Raw genomic sequence first — 18,199 nt, forward strand, 5'->3', positions numbered from 1 at the left:
AAGCTCCGGGTGCATCGTATGCGTGCGTGCACTGTGCAACGGGTGTCCCGCGCGTGTAGCGATGGTTTCAAGACAGCTTCGACTACGTGTAAGATCGTTCGTCAAACTTCGGCAAAAGATTCTTCACAAGTAGATTTCCATTCGCGTAATCCCCTACTTGCGATTCTACGATCAAATTCTGTTTTATGAATGTTCAGTTCGCCAGCCACTCAAGATCCGTAAAAATACGAACTGTCGAGAAACGGGAACAGTCTCATCTCGTTATACGCTTGAGATGCCTCCTCGTTCGAATATTTTATGAATCGAATGCTCTCGGCATCGAATAACTTGGAATACTCTTGGAGGAACGAGCCTCGAATGTCCCATCGCTACCTGCAGCGCCTACGTGCACTGGTATCGACGAGGACTGCATACGGACACGCGTACAGAGGAACGCACACACGTGTACATCTCGAACCGGCAGCCGGTTCAGCCGGTATGTCGTGGCACGACGCAAAAATCATACCGCATGTCAGCGAGGATATCCTCGCGAGAGCGCTGTTATCCTGGCGGGAGGGACAAGGACGCGACACGGTGACACTGCGACGCTCGGCCCTCGCGTCGCAGACAGAAATTGTTCGATTAATCGAGAGCGATCGTTCCGAGTTAATTAGAACATAAAGCGAGAGTCAAAAATCTGGTAAACGTTGAATTTATTAAGGAACTTTATGGAGCAGTTACTCTCGAAAATGGTTTCGCTCATTTAAGCTACAAGCGTCTAATCTTGTAGACAGAGAATGGAACTGAATGACCCACAGAAGGAAACTATACGTATTTTGTATGAGTAATTATTCTATTAACGAATGCTAACGCTATTTCGTACAGACGCTCTACTGCATATCGAAAAATAGATTAGAGATAGAAAGTAGCTGCAATTCACTTTGGTCGCATCAAAACGTTTACGAAAACTCGATTTACGCAGACTGCATATGCAGCCAAGTTTGACCCTCGTGGAAGTTGAAATTCTTGAATCTCGAGAGGGACGCGCGTTTCGAAAGTATCGAGTTATGGGAATATCGGAAAACGTTTATTCTTTTATCATCTGTTATCCCAATTCTCTGCACCGCTCTTAGTCACCAATTTTCTGGACGGGAGTTCTTCCGGGGGGTTTATAAAATTTTCACTAACGGATGAAACGCAACGCGGTACCGTGGTATCGCGCGCCGCGGGAAAGTAATTACCTTTCGCCAACGGCGAGGAAGGCGAAAGGGGCGAAGCGACCTCGGAATTTCGAGAACCGAAATCCCCAAAAGGAGGTGCGCGTATCCCGACGAAAAAGGGGGTGTGCGCTGGGGTGGGTGGTAAACGCGCGCGTACGCACGCGTGCCTGCATGCGTTCGTGTGCAGTTACGTACATTGATTCGCGCGAATTATTCCCGTCGACGGTGCTCCAGCCGGTTTCCATTAATTCGAGTGCGCCACTCTATCCTGTAGAGGGTGAAATTACCCTTGAAATTATAACAGGTTGATACTTGAACCGCGCAGGCATCGACCGTCAGGTCGGTCGGCCGGCGGCGCGGTGCGCGATCGATAGCACTTGTTCGATGTGATATTATGGCATGGGCTTTGCCGGTGGAACGCTTAGGGAATAGTTTTCAATTAACCACGCCAGGAATGGCAGCGACAAAAGAAGCCAGGCCTTTCTCCGACCGTCGAATCGCTCGACCGAGACCCGTCCCAGGAATCGGATAATCGCCCGGCCGCCCGCTACCAATTAAACCCTCGCCGAGCGATCGCGCTTACTTGCACCGCGCACCATTCCGTTTTTCATTAATCTTATCAATTTGTTCTTATTATGCGTCCGCCTTGAAAAATCGAAGGTCGTCTTTCCAAAGTAACAAAATTGGTAAACAATGAGTAAGCTGATATGAGCGATCAGACCTGTATCGTCACGAAGAGTATTTCTTCCTGAACGAGACCTCGTCGTTCTTCAGGTTGCCCCCGATCGCGGATAAGCGCATGGAAAGGAGTTGCATGCAACGTGATGCACGCTGCACACGACCGCTCGTCTCTTTTGCAACACGCCAGACGCGGCTGATCCCCACCCGTGCCCACGGGTCTCACACCAGGAGGCCAAAGTTTCACAGACGAATTCTCACACCCGCGCTACTGGCCGAGAGCGAGCAAGAGAGAGGAAGAGACAGAGAGAACAGAAGGTTGAGAGATACAAGAAAGAGAGAGAGAGATGCGTATTTCGAGATAGGACGAGACAAGACGACAGTCTCTCTCGTGAGGCTCTTCGAGAAAGTATACGCAGGCTCTCGGTCGCGATGTCGATGTCGACTGTAGACGCGGCTTAAGGAACTTCGAGGCGTGACCTTACTTCGGCCAAGGTCGTGCCACGACGAACCGTCTGCGGCCTCTAATGTCGTTTTGACTGACTGCAATCCGTGTTTTGACGAGCGGCCGAGCGGCCGAGCGTGCATGTGCCGCCTGCACGGTCATCGAGATGTATTACTCCGTTCCATAGAGGAAGAAGGAAAGAGGCAGAGAAAAAACGGGAGGGGGACAGCGAGAAAGAGAGACGTGGCACAGGAGTCTGGTGCAGCTTTATTTCCACCGGGTCTCCATACACGGCCCGTTTCGACAACCGCGACCGAACTTTTCCATTAGACCGGCTACTGTGGCCCTTAACGACCCAGCTCTTATATTAAATTCCAGTTCGTGGTAAAAGTATTTCGATACCGGTATACTGGAGGGGCTGTTCTCGAGGGAGGGACCCCGGCGAGAAGCATCCGTACAAGCCTCTAAGACGTAATACAATTACGTAATTAACTTTTCAAGCTTCCACGAAGTGGCCGCAACTTTCCAGGTAGCCAGAGGTTCCCGCGACCGAGTGAATTCCGAGGCCTCCGACACTCCGAGAAGGCGAAACGTCTCTCTGTCTCTCTCTTTCTTTCGCTACCCGTGCTACCGTCATTTTCTATGTAGTTAGCCCTGTTCCACGTGGCTAGGCCAACCGCTCGGTTTTCGTCTGGTCCGTTTTCGCGGCAACTTTCCCTTTCGTCGGCTTCTATTTACCTCGGAGCAGGAGAGGCAGGGTCGCGATCAAAACAACGCACCGCCGCACCGAGAACTTCGAATGAGCATGTTCTCCCTGTGCACGGGTGCGAATACGAACAGCACCCCCCGCCCTCCCATCTCTTTCGTTTGTTCTTCCTATCGGAGTGGTCGAACGTGGTGATAGCGGAGTCGGCTCCGCGACGTCGCCGGGAACGATCGCGACGGTGGGTTGACTTTATCTTGAACTAGAGCGTCGGCGGCGAGAAACGAGCGCGTGTCTGGCCCGTACGTGTGGACACGGCTTAATACACCGCACCGCGGGCAAGATAGAGAGGGATCGAGTCGGCAAACGAGGATGATAACGGGCGAGAGCGAGAGGAATAGAGTTGCACGAGGCAGTTGCACGCGCGAGCACGATGTCCGTGTGCGACGCTGTTCACGAGAGTGTGTGCGCGCCGTCTAGACAGGAGGTTGTTGGGGCCGAACGAGGGTCGGTGGAGAGAGGCGAAAGACGACGCTGGCGGGTTGGAGGGATTCGTGCGAGGAGAGAGAAAGAGAGGGGGGGAGAGAGAGGGAAAGTGAAGGCGGGGTGGATGCGGGTACAAAGGAGAGGGAGGCAGAGGTGGCGGCAGGGAACGCAGCAAAACGAGATAGAGTGGGGAGAGGGTATGATAACCGGCTATCATATCTCAGAGCCGCTGCTACGAGTCTTCCGTTTCTCCTTTCTTTCCTGACGATCCTTCTCTCTCTCTCTCTCTCTCTCTCTCTTCTCGTCCTTCCTGCGGTATCCTCGCCTTCCTCGTCCTCATGGTTCCTCGCTAAGATACAACGCTGCTGCACCGACCGACCGACCGACCGGTGTGCAAGATCAACCTCCACCTCCACGGACAGCTTCTGCTTGTTCTTCTTCTTCTTCGTTTTCAGTCCGCTCTCCGTTCTTTATTCCCTTTCTTCCATCGCCATCCGTCCCTTCTCCCTCTCTCTTCTTATTTTTCCTCCCTCCAACCCCCTTACAAATCGACTTCGCCGCGACACGACGCGGCCCAGACGGAACGCGATAACTCTCTGCCCGTGTGCTCCCTTTTTTATCCTTGCCCTTTTCTTTTTCTCTTTCGATTACTCTCTCTCCCCCTCCTTTCAACCCTTTTTATTTGCCCTCCGCGAGAGACATCGCGCTGCCTTATCGCGGGGATGGAGTTGCGCGCCGGCTGCGCTCCGCTTCCAATCACGCTCTCTGGAACCGGTACGCGTCGTTCCGAGGGATCGAGAAGACTGTCGTACACGCTCGATAGCACGAACTCTGTTCTTCTCTCTATTCTTTCTTTTCATGAAAATATTTGTACGTGGAAAATCGTAACCAGGATTAGATTCAGATTATTTTATTCATCCGACATCGTTTACTTTGCTCAATATCTTCGCTGACCTCTCGTTTTCCCATGTAGGAGTGCCGCTCCAATTACCTACTCGATTGTTTTGAGATTTAGAGTACATCGCGATTGTGAAATCCGCGAGGTCGCAATCGAAGCGATAGGAATTATCTGTACATTTGGACAGACGCATTCCTTCATATTGCATAAGTGTTACAATTATTCAGACTTTTTTGTCCCCAGACACGTATCGATAACCAAGAGTTTCTAGCAAGTAGGAATGTCACAAACGTTTGAGAAACGTTCGAGAGGATTCGTAATCAGTTGTTGCCTTATAATCGAGGAAACCACGTATGCAAAGGGGGACAGTCTTGATTAGATAGCGGTTACGGACGCAATCCGTAGACTTTGGAGCAAAGTGAATTGAAAACTTAGTATTCATCAGCGTCTTCATATAGATTACATCGAAAAAATAGTTTGGAAATAATTCCATAGACACTAGTTCCACGGGGACTCGTTATTGTTTCGACAAAACTCGAATCAGAAGATCTTTCGTTCGCTGGGTTAAGCCATCAAATCAACATAGGTTTTACTGTCGAGCCTAATCTCCGAAAATGTTCTTCGCCTACGCAGACACGGTTTATTATGTTCCGTTCTTTACGGATCGGTTATGAAGAAACTTGCAAATGATATCACTTGCGTGGGCTCTTAATACAATTGTATAAACGGAGCGCCAATTCGGCGATAAAAATTTCGATATGAGAATTTAAAATTAGTATAGATTATCGATATATTGTTTAATTTAATAAGAATTACTCTTCTCTTATTATTTGTAATGAACGAGTAATTATAGTTACTTGGGGGAAAACGTTGGTTTTCATTAAGGAATGATTTGTAGTGATAATAGTCGATAATAGGTCATAATTCACGTCTAATCAATAAACATAATCAATGATTGTGAATCAATGTATCACCTTTCCTATCGTTTTCTGGCTAAAGCTTCGACCGAGTAACAAGACTGGGTGTCATAGTCCAGTCTGATCGATGTCACGGGCAGACGCGAGTGCACGAAATAAAAACGCGAAGCTCTCGGGCGTTGATCGGCACCACGCGATGCCATATCCTGGACCCTGGCCTGTCTCGTATCCCAGGGACCGGCCACGCAGGGATATCGATGCTCGTTTCGCTCTTGTACATATTCTTTTTTCTTTCTGTCTCTCCCCGTCCGACTCGATCGGGTGTCGTCTGCCAGCTCCAGCACACCCGGGGGACCAATATCGGCCCACGTCCATTTCGCGCGGCAGATTATTTCGAATGTCGTTAGGCGAAAGAGAGAGGTAGCGTGTCGTGGAACCGGACACGCGTACAGCGAAGCCTGCGTAGGTCAGGTATTTCGAGGATCCCGGTCCTGGACCTAGCGGCATGGCGTGTCTACCTCCTTTTTTCACCTTCGATCGTCCTCCATGCACCCATGGGCAGACTATCGATTTCATCAAAAGTTCGCGAAACCGCCAGAATGAGTCGCTCCTCTTTTTTCCTACCTCTCTTCGTTCGTGCCCATCCGCACCCATCGGGAGAGAATGCGTCTCGCTGGAATCTCGTAAAATCTTTTATACGCTCGTGGGCCCGACCCGACGTAACGACGTCGGCAAAGGTGGCGGATATTTCGACAGGGAGGGACGTTTACGCGCCGATATCTGCGCTATAAATTTTAATCCAGGCGATGGGTGTCTACCGGTGCAACGTGATCGCGCCCTTCCCTCGTGTCCCCGCTTCACCCTTTCCCTCTGCTGGCTGGCTGGCTGGCTGTCTGACAGAACCAGTCGGTTTTGATAAAACCGGTATTATATCGGTGGCGAGGATTTTCGAGATTAGAGAGCAACCGGCGATAATTCGCGGCGCATTGTGAACGGCTAAGGTCGCGAATATTATCGATTCGCGGCGATAAGGCGACTTCCCTCAAGACGAACTGATAAGCGATGCACGAATTCGAATAACGAGCAACGTGTACATCGATTATTCAGAATTTTTCCATTTCCATTCAGAGGAGCTCCAAGTGGACCGGAAATTTTTAATTATGAACAATACGTCTATCAAAATAAGTTCTTCTATTACATTAATTCATGGCATAATATAATACGCAGAACTCTGCTGCTTTTATCCACGAGCATGATCAAACTTTGAGAAGCAAAAGCTGACATACCTAGATTCTGGTTTATGTGGATCGATATGCAACTCTGCAATTATGCTGCTGGGAATATTTAGGACTCATGTTTGGATGCTGAATCGAAAATCAACTTCCGTAGAACTGTAGCAAACATCGGGAACGAAATAGATAATTAATCATGCGAGAATATGCTGAATATTTAACGTGCAATATTGATTGACTCTTCAGTCAGCTAGCTTTTAATTATTCTCACTAATTTACTACAAGAATTGATTTTACCGAAATATTTCCAGGCTACTCGAACACGTGACTACGCTTTGCGACATCAACGAGTCGATTATGATCTTTAAATAGCAGTGACAATTTTTCAAACGCGTATAGATACGTGACTCGCTGATCCACTTGCCAGACTTATCTCTCGCGCTTCCACCTATTACGATAGCTAGACAAACGTTCGTCTACGACGCGGTTCGTAACATTTTTGTACGTCTCGCTGTTGTCTGGCGTCGTTTGTCTCGCACTATCAGATTATTATCGCTGATAAAACCTCTGATTGCCTCTACCTAGCAGGGAGATAGAAAAACCGTTAGTATCTACCGCTTGCGATTAGAATCTAATCCCATGCTAGTATAAAACGTTGACATTGTTAATTAGAGGAGTGAAGTATAAAAAGTCAATCTCTGTGGAGAATCGTCGGCAAAATATGAAATACCGTTGACAAGTAAAACCGAAATTCGACTCGGTAAAAAACTGAAATCCCGGTACTTCCGGGCGTATTGTTCCTGTTGAAGAGGCACTCGGTCGGTGCTGTATTTATGGAACATTCATCAATCATCAGTCAGTCGGGAATAAATTATGGAATTTATTTGGCCGCGTCGATATTTGTCAGGAAAGCAAAACGAAAAACGCCGGTTAATTTATGCCCGGCGACGCCGCGGCGATGCGTGCACGCGCGGTGAATTAAAATAAAGTCGGAGCGAGGAAGATACACGGTGATATATGAATCCGTGAACGAGAGAAGAGGAGACGGGCACAGGTCGAATCTCGTAGTTAATTCGACGGAGCGGTGATCAATTTTTCAGCGTCGATTATTCCACGCGAAACTCGGCCGAATGACTAAGGAACAGAACGGAAAAATCAAACCGCGGAGTGGCCGACGCGCGAACGAGCGACTATGAAAATTTCCAAGGGTCGACGACACCGGGTTGGCACCGGTTAATCGATACTATCGTCGAAGGGGTGAATTGTCTTACGGTTCGACTGACTAAAGTGAAAGTCGCGACGCTGACGGTCGACGAACGAGGTAATGAGCGGGAAAAAATATGCATTTTTATATCGGTGCTCCCACTCTCTTGCGACAACAGCCAGTGATTATACAATTTTCGAATTGTCTCATTGTTGCACGTTAGAACGCTTCCTCTCTATGATTCTCACGCGGAGGATCGTCATCGATGCGTTTAAATGTTTTAATGGATCGCTGAGCTATTTCAGACGCGGGTTTATCGACGCGGCACGATTTTAATCAGAATGATTCACCTGGTCGATTCCAGGCCGATATAGCGGTTCGTGCGTGAATCTTTTGCCTCCGCGATTAGGTACACGAGCCGAAATGTAAACGAACGTGAAGCGACAGACAGACATCGCTGTGACTGGTTCATTTGCGTGGGTCCGTCCACGTATACCGAAACCGTTATCTTAATCCCAGAGATTGCGACGCTTCTCCGTGAAAAACGAGCTCGAGTGGGAGCAGTTTTTGTACTGCAAATTTTTTAAACGTGCCACGAATAAATAGGAACTCTTTTCTTAACTTTATAGTAACACGGTTGACATTGCATTTTAATTGCGATGCTCTAATTTGATAAAATATCAATGTCTAAACGTCAGTGATTACAAGACTACAATTTTTAAGATTGATTTATAGCACATGTCCTATTCGCGCGATCGTTCTGTACATCTCGTTCCACAGACACATTATCGGTGAAAGGCATAAAACTATTTGTTCTTCAACGCGGTACGTGTAAGATGTCAATAAAACATGAATACGCTTCATCATGCAAATAAATGTGTGAGGTGTTAATGGATTCGGGAAACATGAACGCAAATTCGAATGTGTGCTTCAGACAAAAATCATCGGAACAGACATGCGTTTACGTCTGGCAAACGGGGACGTCAATGGTCATGTGTTTTTGGCAAAACATTCTGAGCAAAAAAACAGCTCAGCAAAAAAGTGCAGACAATCTCAGAATTTTTCAGAAAATAAGTTGAAGCCGAAAAACTGATCGTCGCGCGAGATCTGCACTTATTTCGGTGGGAAACTTCTGTCATTCACTCGTTCGTTGAAACTGCAGACTCGGATTTCTTCATCTTCTGATAAAGTGGCAAAAATTCCGCGTGCGCACGTAAGCATCACCAGTTTCTCCTCCGTCATCGTACAAAAACAGACGATAGCGGCTGTTCATTGATAATTAGGTAAAAAAACAACTAATTGATTTGACCAGTAAGCCGAAAATATTCTGAGCTCGTCGGTATTTCCGGGTTGCGCAAAGTTCTTCCAGTAATAATCGCCATTTCACAAATTTCACGTTTCTCTTAACAACATAATCACTGCGCTATTAAAATAATACTATAACTAAAATAGCTTTACTTATCATTGATTTTGCGGTCCGTAATTTACTTTACATAAATCCAAGTTTTATTATCAATGCGTAAACAATGAGGCTAAATAAAAGTTTTGATGACATCCGACAGTTCATATGGAAAACGAGAATAACAGTAATTCCTTGACCGAGGATCGCGTGTATCTTTTGACCGCCGCCTGCAATCATCTATGACGTAAATTCATCAGCGGCGATTCATTACGAATGTGACAACTTTTTGATACGACTATGTCGGGGTTCGTGATTAATTATTGTAATTCCGGGAATCACTGCTCTCCATTTATTCTCATTCTACCCGATTCAGGCACGGTAATATCGGAACACAGATAGTATTGCGTTGTTAAAACTCGAGAAACTCGTTCCCGAATACGCCTACGGAATACTGATTTCTATGATTACGAACAGAAAGGAAAGGTGTAACAATATGTATCAGTGTTAGTTCGGCCTGTTTTACGGTCAGATAAATAACGATCTTTATGAGATAAACGTATTTTCGAGATGAAAAAAGCTGATGATTCAGTGACGAGGGCCGAAGGAAATTTTTGCTTGTCTCTAGGTGTTTGGAAATCAACGTGCAGCGAGATAAACCTTCGTATTTTACAAGAATCACGTCCCACCCACATTTTAAGCTAGATTTAATGACGTAATCACGACAGAAATTAGCAACCCATTCGCGTATAATTCGAATACGAAGTCTGAAACAACGATTTAACTCTTGCTTTTTCGTGTTCCACAATTTTATCAGATTTAATCTACATCAGGGTTCGCTTTTTATATCCGAACATTCTGCGTTTGCGAGACTCCCGATCGCTTCAAATATGCTTTCTAAAACAAGTTTGACTCCTTTTGCTCGTCAGACGTCGGCAACGTGATCTCATCTCCGGACACTTCTCGTTCTATTTTATCCAAATCTTCCGGCAATCGTGATACGTTTCCTTCACGCTTTTTTGCTCGTACGCCCACGCGACTGAACGGAATTACGACCTCTCTCGAAACGGAAAAAGGAACATCGGTCGGAACACGCGTCGATCTGATAGATTCATGCAATATTTCACGCCGGTATCGATCGATCAGAAACTCGCCTAGACACGTTCGACCGCGTTTTGCAAACCCACGCCGCCATACGGTGTGTAGTTACATGCATGTATGTATCTAGGCGCGAGAACGCGTTTCGTCCAGGACCGGTATTCCTGGAGGACAGGTGTCTGCGGAGATCGTGGCGTGGGTTACGCGGTCGGCCAGACGCGGGGATCCGGTCGATTCCACGCGGAATGTCGCGGCCCGGCTGGTTCCGAAACATCGATCGATCCCAGGCCACGTGAATGCGACCAGGCACCGGGGCCTCGGTTGATCGGCTCCGAAATAAAATCGTGGGACTGCGTGATGAATCGTAGAAGTTATCGCGATGATTAACGATTTCTCTGTTCACCTCCTGGTAAATTTTTTCAAATATCTCTTCCGGAGAAGACAATTGATTTAATTTGAAAAATTGTCCTATCGTATAATAAGGATAAATTCACTCAGAGTAATACAAAAGATTGTCTTCCATTAACATTACAGTTCTGTCAAACAACATCAGCGTTGGCGCGAATAGATGAAGCTTGTCGATCGGGCAACGGTCGTATATAAACATGTACCAACATTGGAGTTCGGCCAAAGCTGACACTCGAACGTCATTCGAAAAAGTTTGAGATCAAGACTGATGCTCGCGTGCTCTGGGCACGCGCGGCAAAGACATTTAATCGAGATTCAAATCGTTATCGCGAAAACTGTGGTTACTATTTTATGTCCAGGCGTAATCACGTATGCATCTGATCGGACGATCTTTGATACGAATTACGAAACACCTCGTCGCATCGACACCTCGTTATTTATTAACAAGATGACCCGTCGATAGGAAGGTGGCAGGATTAAAAGCGTTCGCGGCGAACAGTAGCCGTCGGGCTTGCCAAAGTCCATTAAGCGGATCGACGAACAGCTGGGCGGCTTCTTTGTCTCTCGGTCGAGTTCGGACCGATAACTAGTCATCGAGTCATCGCCCGTAATAAATTCGATTTTAAATAGAAACAATAGCTCGCGGGAAATCGTCACGTATTCTTAATAGTTTCACTTCGTTTTTGAGAGATTCTCTACGTACAATGTTAACTAATCCAATTCGATACATAATGGATTTTGATATATTATTAATTGAACTCTGAAACTCGTCGCAAATGTATAGAAAACATTATTTTATTGCTTCCGTATTAAAATATTCGACAGTTCAAATTATTCTCCAAAATCAAATGTAATCTACACAAACGTAGGATAATATTATTTAAAGAGCTATCAACCACATATAAAGAGAATAGGAAATATAGTATAATTTTCAGAAGGATCGAGAGGAGTACAGGTTTGAGTTCCAGGAGAAACGATCGGTGGTACGTAGAAGACGTATGAAAGAGGAGACTGCAGACGTAGCAACTGGCCGCGGCGACTGGTCAGTCTCTTTCTTCCTTTCTCCTCCTCCTCCTGCACCTCCTCCTGCTTCTTCTTCTGGTGCCTCGTCTTCTTCTCCTGGCGATGTTCTCCAGGGTGACCGACCTCGACGCGGCGGCGGCGTCGCGCCAGCCAGGCTACGCGGAAAGAAGCGGATCGCGAGCGTATCGGGCTGGTTTTTGCGCCGGGGCGGCCGAGTCGAATTGTTGATACTCGGTGCTCGCCCCGGTAAGCCGGATTAAAAACCGACGAAGGGATTACGTCGGCGCAAATTTATTCGAACCGCTGCCAGGAATAAAAATCGGGAAGCATACTTCGACGGGAGCGAATTTTTATTTGGATTTATTTTATTTTGCTTTTTGGGGATGAATGGAAACTTTTGATCAACGAACGTGGTTTTGTCCAAGCTTCCGTTTTGTTTCGACGGTAGATGAATCACTTCTGCGATGCGCTTTAATCCACGTTAATAATAAAATGTGACTCAGAAAGTTTCGTCTTTGTGATAGAATATTATGGCTGGTTTGAAGTTAAAGTTAGTCAGATCGAGGAGAAGTTTTCCGAACTGTCAATTGCTATTAGAGTTCGTGAAACTCTCACTACGAATTGTTACGTAGGAAAAGGAGAATTATTATTCCGGAATCGAAATACTAAACTGCTATATACTCTTTCCAGGAACGATAGAATAGCTAATTTGTAATTTCTGCTGCTTTATCACCCACTAATGTTGATTCATATGCAAAAAAATAATGTTCGGAGTGCTACCGGTCTTCGATCGTCCCCAGGTCAAAAAAAAGGTCGTATTTATAATCGGCCCTGTCATTATAAACAAGAGTTTAGATGCCGAGAGCATTTTTAGACGTTATTCTTTTCTACGAACGGAGTCTAGCTCGGCAACCTCTATAAGTCGGATATTTAAGCTTTGCGGAATGACGTTCCGGAGTGCTACCGAATTTAGAATGTCCAGACCGGATGACGTTATAAGAAGCCTTAGCTACCTGCGGCTACGAAAAATGAGATGACCCGAAATGAATATCGAGATTAGTTTAAAAATCTTCCATGCCGCAGTGGAAATTTTAAATGCCAGACGTTTGTTGTGTTTCTGGATCGAAATGAATTATCCTATTTAACTGCAAGGTTAGCTCAGAATTCGTAGGACGATTTTTAATGTAAAATTCTGATATCTCGTATAAAAAAAATAAAGCATATGAGACAGAAAATCTGTAGTGGTAAAAGGATCAGTAAAATTTGCAGAACAGATGTTCAATTGATAAGCACAGTGGGTTTGCCGATACTAAAATTACTTTAGCTACGAGGATAAATGAATGGAACAGCATTCTTTGGGAAAAGGCACGGTCTACTCGTATAGCGTGTTTTTAGGTGTTAGATGCATGACACACGACGCGGTGAGACAATAAAAAAGGAATAATTATAGAACCGGTAATATATAAAATACTGCCAGACTTTTGTCGATGAAATACTGCTGGTGGAACCAGTACAACGTAATCGGTTTTCATTTACATATTAATGCATTCCTCGGATAAGGTGAAAAATCGCGGGACTTTGTTGGGAACCCTAACAGGCTCTAAAAACACCGTGACGGTAAAATAGCTTGTAAATCAAGATTAAATTTTCTGAGTACGTTTTGAATCTGTTCGCATGACGTATTATACGCGTAAGTGATTGTTAGGTGTTAACGTGAAATATCGATTCTCCGCCTTTGGCGATGTAAAAAAGATGGTTATAAATAATGCAGTCATACATTGTGCCTACTATTATTTTAATTTCTTTGTATCTCGGATCGGATGAAAAACAGCTTCCATTAAATACTTTTTTTTATAATGGTGAAACTATTTCTGTCTCTAAAGATGTCTAAATTGTACTCGGCAAAGTGGTGGAAGGACTGGAATTCAAAAGCAGATTTGAAGAAAGAGTCGGACAAGGTCCGAGTATGACGATTCCGCGGAGCGTTCCGACGTCGATCCAAATGACCGAGACTAATAAAAGGCAAAATAAGAGAAACGCGCTGACGTCTGGCCACTGTCTGGGGTTCTTCGTCTCTCTTTCCCGGCCAAGAAAAGGAAGAAAAGAGAAGAAAGGTGAGCAGCGAGCGTACGTATATATGCAAGCGCACGCGTGTAGTCCACAGTCACAAACTGAGTCATTAGGCATAATAAGCGAGAAGTCGCGCTGCGCGGCCCGCGCGTGTACTCGAGACTTTGATTCACTCGGCGTCTTTTGCCCTCGCCTTGGACCGCCCCCAACCCCATTTTATACCCTTTCAACGAGCGACCCCCGCTGCGTCGCGGTTCTCTCTTCGCTCTTCAGACTTTTTAGTCACGATGACTAGCCGCGGAGATTACAAGTGGATAAGTGAGACATTAAATCGGCCCACGATTTCCTGTACCACCCGGGCCTGAGAGTCGCGGCTCTTAACGCGGTTAATATGCTCAAGATGCTGGAGGTTCAAGCGTTATGGACGATTAATAGCAACAACTAACTTGACGATCGATAAGAATCGACGCTGGCAACGTGCATAATAGATCTCTACGAGATGCAGATTCCACAGGCCTCCGATAGAGCAAGGGATCCCCTAAAGAGGCTCGCAGGACAATGAACTTCACGCGTGCACATGTGTACACTCCTGTGCCGGCTCCACGGGGATAATGGGTAAACAATAATGAGGGAGAAAACGCAGGTGGGACGAGGTAAAGAAGGAGACCGGCTGGTGGCGTTAACGAGCTAGAAAACTAGCGGAAATTTACGCTCTGACAGATCGACAGTCGCCTCCTTGCGAACGATATAATAATAACTATAATAACGCTATCCGGAGGTCGATCTTGCTTAAAGACGCCGATTTTCCCCGTGCTGGGGGACCAACCAAACCGTGTAACTTTATCGGTATCGAAGCTGCGAAAGCACGATGCGATGCGCTCCAACGAGCGAACAAGCGCAATGCGGTGGCTACCATAATGACAGTGCTCCGCGTTAACAACCGGGAACCTGGTGAGCGCGTGTGTTCTTTATTATGCAACGTCATCGAAGGGAACCGGACACCGAAAGTGAAAAATCATCGATCGTCATCGTCGGTGCAGCTGGCTGATATCGTCGAGAGTGAAACTTTTTAACAAGTGTCGTTTACAGCAAACACGAACGTATTAACGCGTAAATAATTCGATCTACGATCCGGCCGTGCCTTCAATTTTCTCGATAAGGATCGATGATTGGGATTTGGATCTGCACGGAATCTTAATGCTAATGAAGCATGATGAAGCTTCGGTATGCCGATACTGGCACTCTTGTATTGATCCTGTTGTTGCGTGTACATGTGAAGGAAATGCACGCATGTATTCCCTAAAACGTTCATTGTATACGACAAAATTTGTACGTATGAATTGAAATTTCGTAACTCTAAACTTTAATATAATTAATGCCAACTCTATTCTATTTAGTATCAGGTTTAACAAATAGCTCAAAGTAATCTGTGTTCACCTATCAGTAACACGCCGTCTGAATTTGAAAGATGAATATCTCTACTCGTCTGTTTCTGAAAGCCAGAAAATTTCTTCAACCATGCCCTAAACAAGAGTACGAGTTCTACTATCTATAATTGTACTTCACTACATAACTGAACTTAATAAAAGCGATGTCAAAATTGAATTGAAAATCATTTTAATATCTCATCCCGTCCCACTTGCACTTAGTCCCTATACTGTTCGCCCTCTTAGAACTCGCCGCTAAATCAGAATATTTTTCAACGATCGATGCCAAGGATTATCTTCGGTTCATCGAAGAAGCGATACACGAGGAAGCTAAAAAAGAAGAGAGTCAAGGATGATGAGAAAGAGGCCGGCGTCCTCGTCGCGTAGACGGTGGGATACGATGAGCACCTGCTGAAGCCTCTCATCTAAACCGGTGGGGGAGGAGACGTCAATCAATGCCTTTTCAGGGAATTGCGTAATCGTCTAGACTAGCCGACCTCTTTATCGCTCTTATCGACTCCCGCCAAGGTTGATTCACAGTCGGCGATGTCGATGACGACGGAGTGGAAGAAGGTATTATTATACCCGGCTCGCGACGGTAATTATCGAGTCACCGACGCAGTTATCAGTCCAACGACCGACCAAACGGCAGAGCCGTCTATCACCGTTGCTGCTCCCTTTTCACGCATCTCGAATTTTTTTCAAACGCCACGCGTCACCGTTGTTCAATCATAGTTTTTTTTAATCAGACGCGAATTCATCGCGTTCTGTTTCACGTTGCTACGATTCAGGTTTCGCTACAACCAGTCTCGAATATTTTCAACGCAGGCCTCGTCATTCGACCGCGCTCAAAGAGGAACAACGATATTGCGTAACACAAGGGAAATCACGGGACGGCTTTTCACGAATGTATGGAATTTTTCATCTTCCTCCGAGCGGGAACTGTCCACGGTAGTCCTAAAAAATCTTCCATAGGTGGCCGTCACGGGGCTTACTCTACCCGACTAGACGCCAAGATTTTTATAAATACGTGAAACTCGTGCCTAGGTACAGATTACTCGGGATTCCAAGCTCCACGCGGAGTGATAATTTTTGTCACGGTGGGATCCTTGCGAGTTACGCGGGATTAATTTGGGAGACGCACGGTTAGGTAAAATGAATGTGCTCGTAATTGCTTCTTGTTTTATCTTGGAAATTCATTTTCCAATTTGCAAGCAAAAAAATATATTAATACCTACTTCCTAATTGAATATTACTATAAAATCATAATTTATACTCCGAAGTAAGTGAGTATATCAAGAATCCTCTATCGTCCATCAACTTGCATATGCCATCGATTAAGCCAACCACCAGTAGGGAACGTCTTACACATGCAACGTAGGAAGGTACGCGTAAACGCCACGCGAGCCCTTTTTCCCTCCCAGGGATGGAAGTAGCCGGTCAAACGACAGGTCGTCCTACGAGGAGTAAGTATGAGCTCTACAGGCTCGGTATGCAGATTCGTCTCGTTTGCGGTAGACCGGCGACGGCGGTCGCGTCGTCTACTCGAAAAGGCCATTGTGGAGGCACCAACCGCGGAGGAGGTCGAGGCTGAAACCCGGTTACGCCGCGTTGCGGGTCGCGGCCTCGTCAGGGACTGGGTCGAGGTTGCCCGGGCCCCCGGGGTCTCCCGGGCATAAAAAATGCCACGCGCGCGTTCGCTCGCTCGAAAGCTTCCAGTGAAAAGTGTCGTCGCGGTGTTTTTCGACCGGTTTCAGCAGCCGCCCTTCCCTGGCAGGAGAAAGGCCGGCGTACGACCCTCCAGAGGTCGGACCAGTTCCCCGAGACCAGACGCATTTTCTGCCGCTCCCGAAGAGATGGCCAATTTCACGGACACCCGGCCTCTTCGCACCTCGACGCGATGCTCTCGTCTCGAATCGTCTCTCACTCACGCGCGACTGTATTTGGTATGCCGGCCGCTGCCTCACGAATTGGTTTATGGTTTTCGGACAACGGAAGGGGACGTGAATGACGAGCTATAGGTGGTCCGGTCTGCTTTTTTGTCATTCAATCTCGTGACAATGCGAGTATTTAACCCCTGCGCACTCTCTCAACAAGCGTTACAGGCTGGAGGAGTTTACAGAATTGCTCCCGTCCGATACACACTTCAGCAATTTCAATAATTCCACCATTGGATTAACGTCTGTCAAATTCAATACGATTTTGTCTAACAATTTCGGCTGAAATTTCACCTTCGATCGGGGTGGTCGAACGACGGCCGCGAGGGTGTCAAAACGCCGACGAGGGGGTGAGCAATAAAGAAACGGTCTTATATATACGTCTCGCGGACGTGACTGGCAGGCCGAAGGCGGTTCTCGATTTCTCGGGAAATCGCGGCGCAATTTGGAAAGCGCGCGTCGCGCGTGTTACGCGTGCGAGACACGTACCGTGCTCTGCGGCTGTGGCTACACAATGTCCTCGGCGAGCTGCAGAAAACACGCTCGAGTGGCCGGTTACTTACGAGGAGGCCGGCTCTCGTCCATCCCGAGGTTGTCGCAATGCAGCCACGATTGCGCCTCGCCGCGGGTAAACACGTCTAGACGACGATGTCCCGACTTTCACCTCTGTCGCGAGCCGCTGTTGTAACAAGACTCATGCCTCTAGCTGTCATCCGTGAGGAGAAGAGTCGAATGACTCTCTCTCCGACATTAAAAAAATTTGAACGTTTTATGATACCAAGTCACGTGTCTGATCTGATCTTTTTGAACTGTTTGTACGCGATGGTAATTCTTGGATAGGTTAGTTAGACGGGTTCGTGATCATTTGTAAAATGGATGTACGCGGAAAGAATCGTCGAGGTGGAGTGGCTGCAAAACGAGTTGTGAGTCTGGTCTGTTCCACGTGTTAGTCAATATTTGAACTGCAACGACGCCTCGCGTACAGCTTGTGTGAAAATTGACGAACCAGGTTCCACAGTGGCTCTGCATGATTTCTGCACTGTGCGTAGGAGGTGGATGAAGCACCGATAATTTA

The 18,199-nt window shown here is 46.6% G+C and overlaps 1 protein-coding gene and 1 long non-coding RNA gene across 2 annotated transcripts in view; one reads left to right on the forward strand and one right to left on the reverse strand.

Moving 5' to 3' along the window:
- The window catches only part of LOC108626315 (uncharacterized), a 109,975-nt gene that overhangs the window by 33,109 nt on the left and 58,667 nt on the right, over positions 1-18,199 (reverse strand). The gene's annotated exons all lie outside the window — the stretch shown is intronic.
- Positions 13,915-15,365, forward strand: LOC113464551 (uncharacterized). Its single transcript, XR_003389398.1, has 2 exons — positions 13,915-15,089; positions 15,158-15,365. It is a non-coding gene; the product is annotated as an uncharacterized LOC113464551 (long non-coding RNA).

Source organism: Ceratina calcarata, unplaced genomic scaffold, assembly GCF_001652005.2.
Source record: "Ceratina calcarata isolate Rehan_Ccalc_2016 unplaced genomic scaffold, ASM165200v1 scaffold121, whole genome shotgun sequence".
NCBI lineage: Eukaryota > Metazoa > Arthropoda > Insecta > Hymenoptera > Apidae > Ceratina > Ceratina calcarata.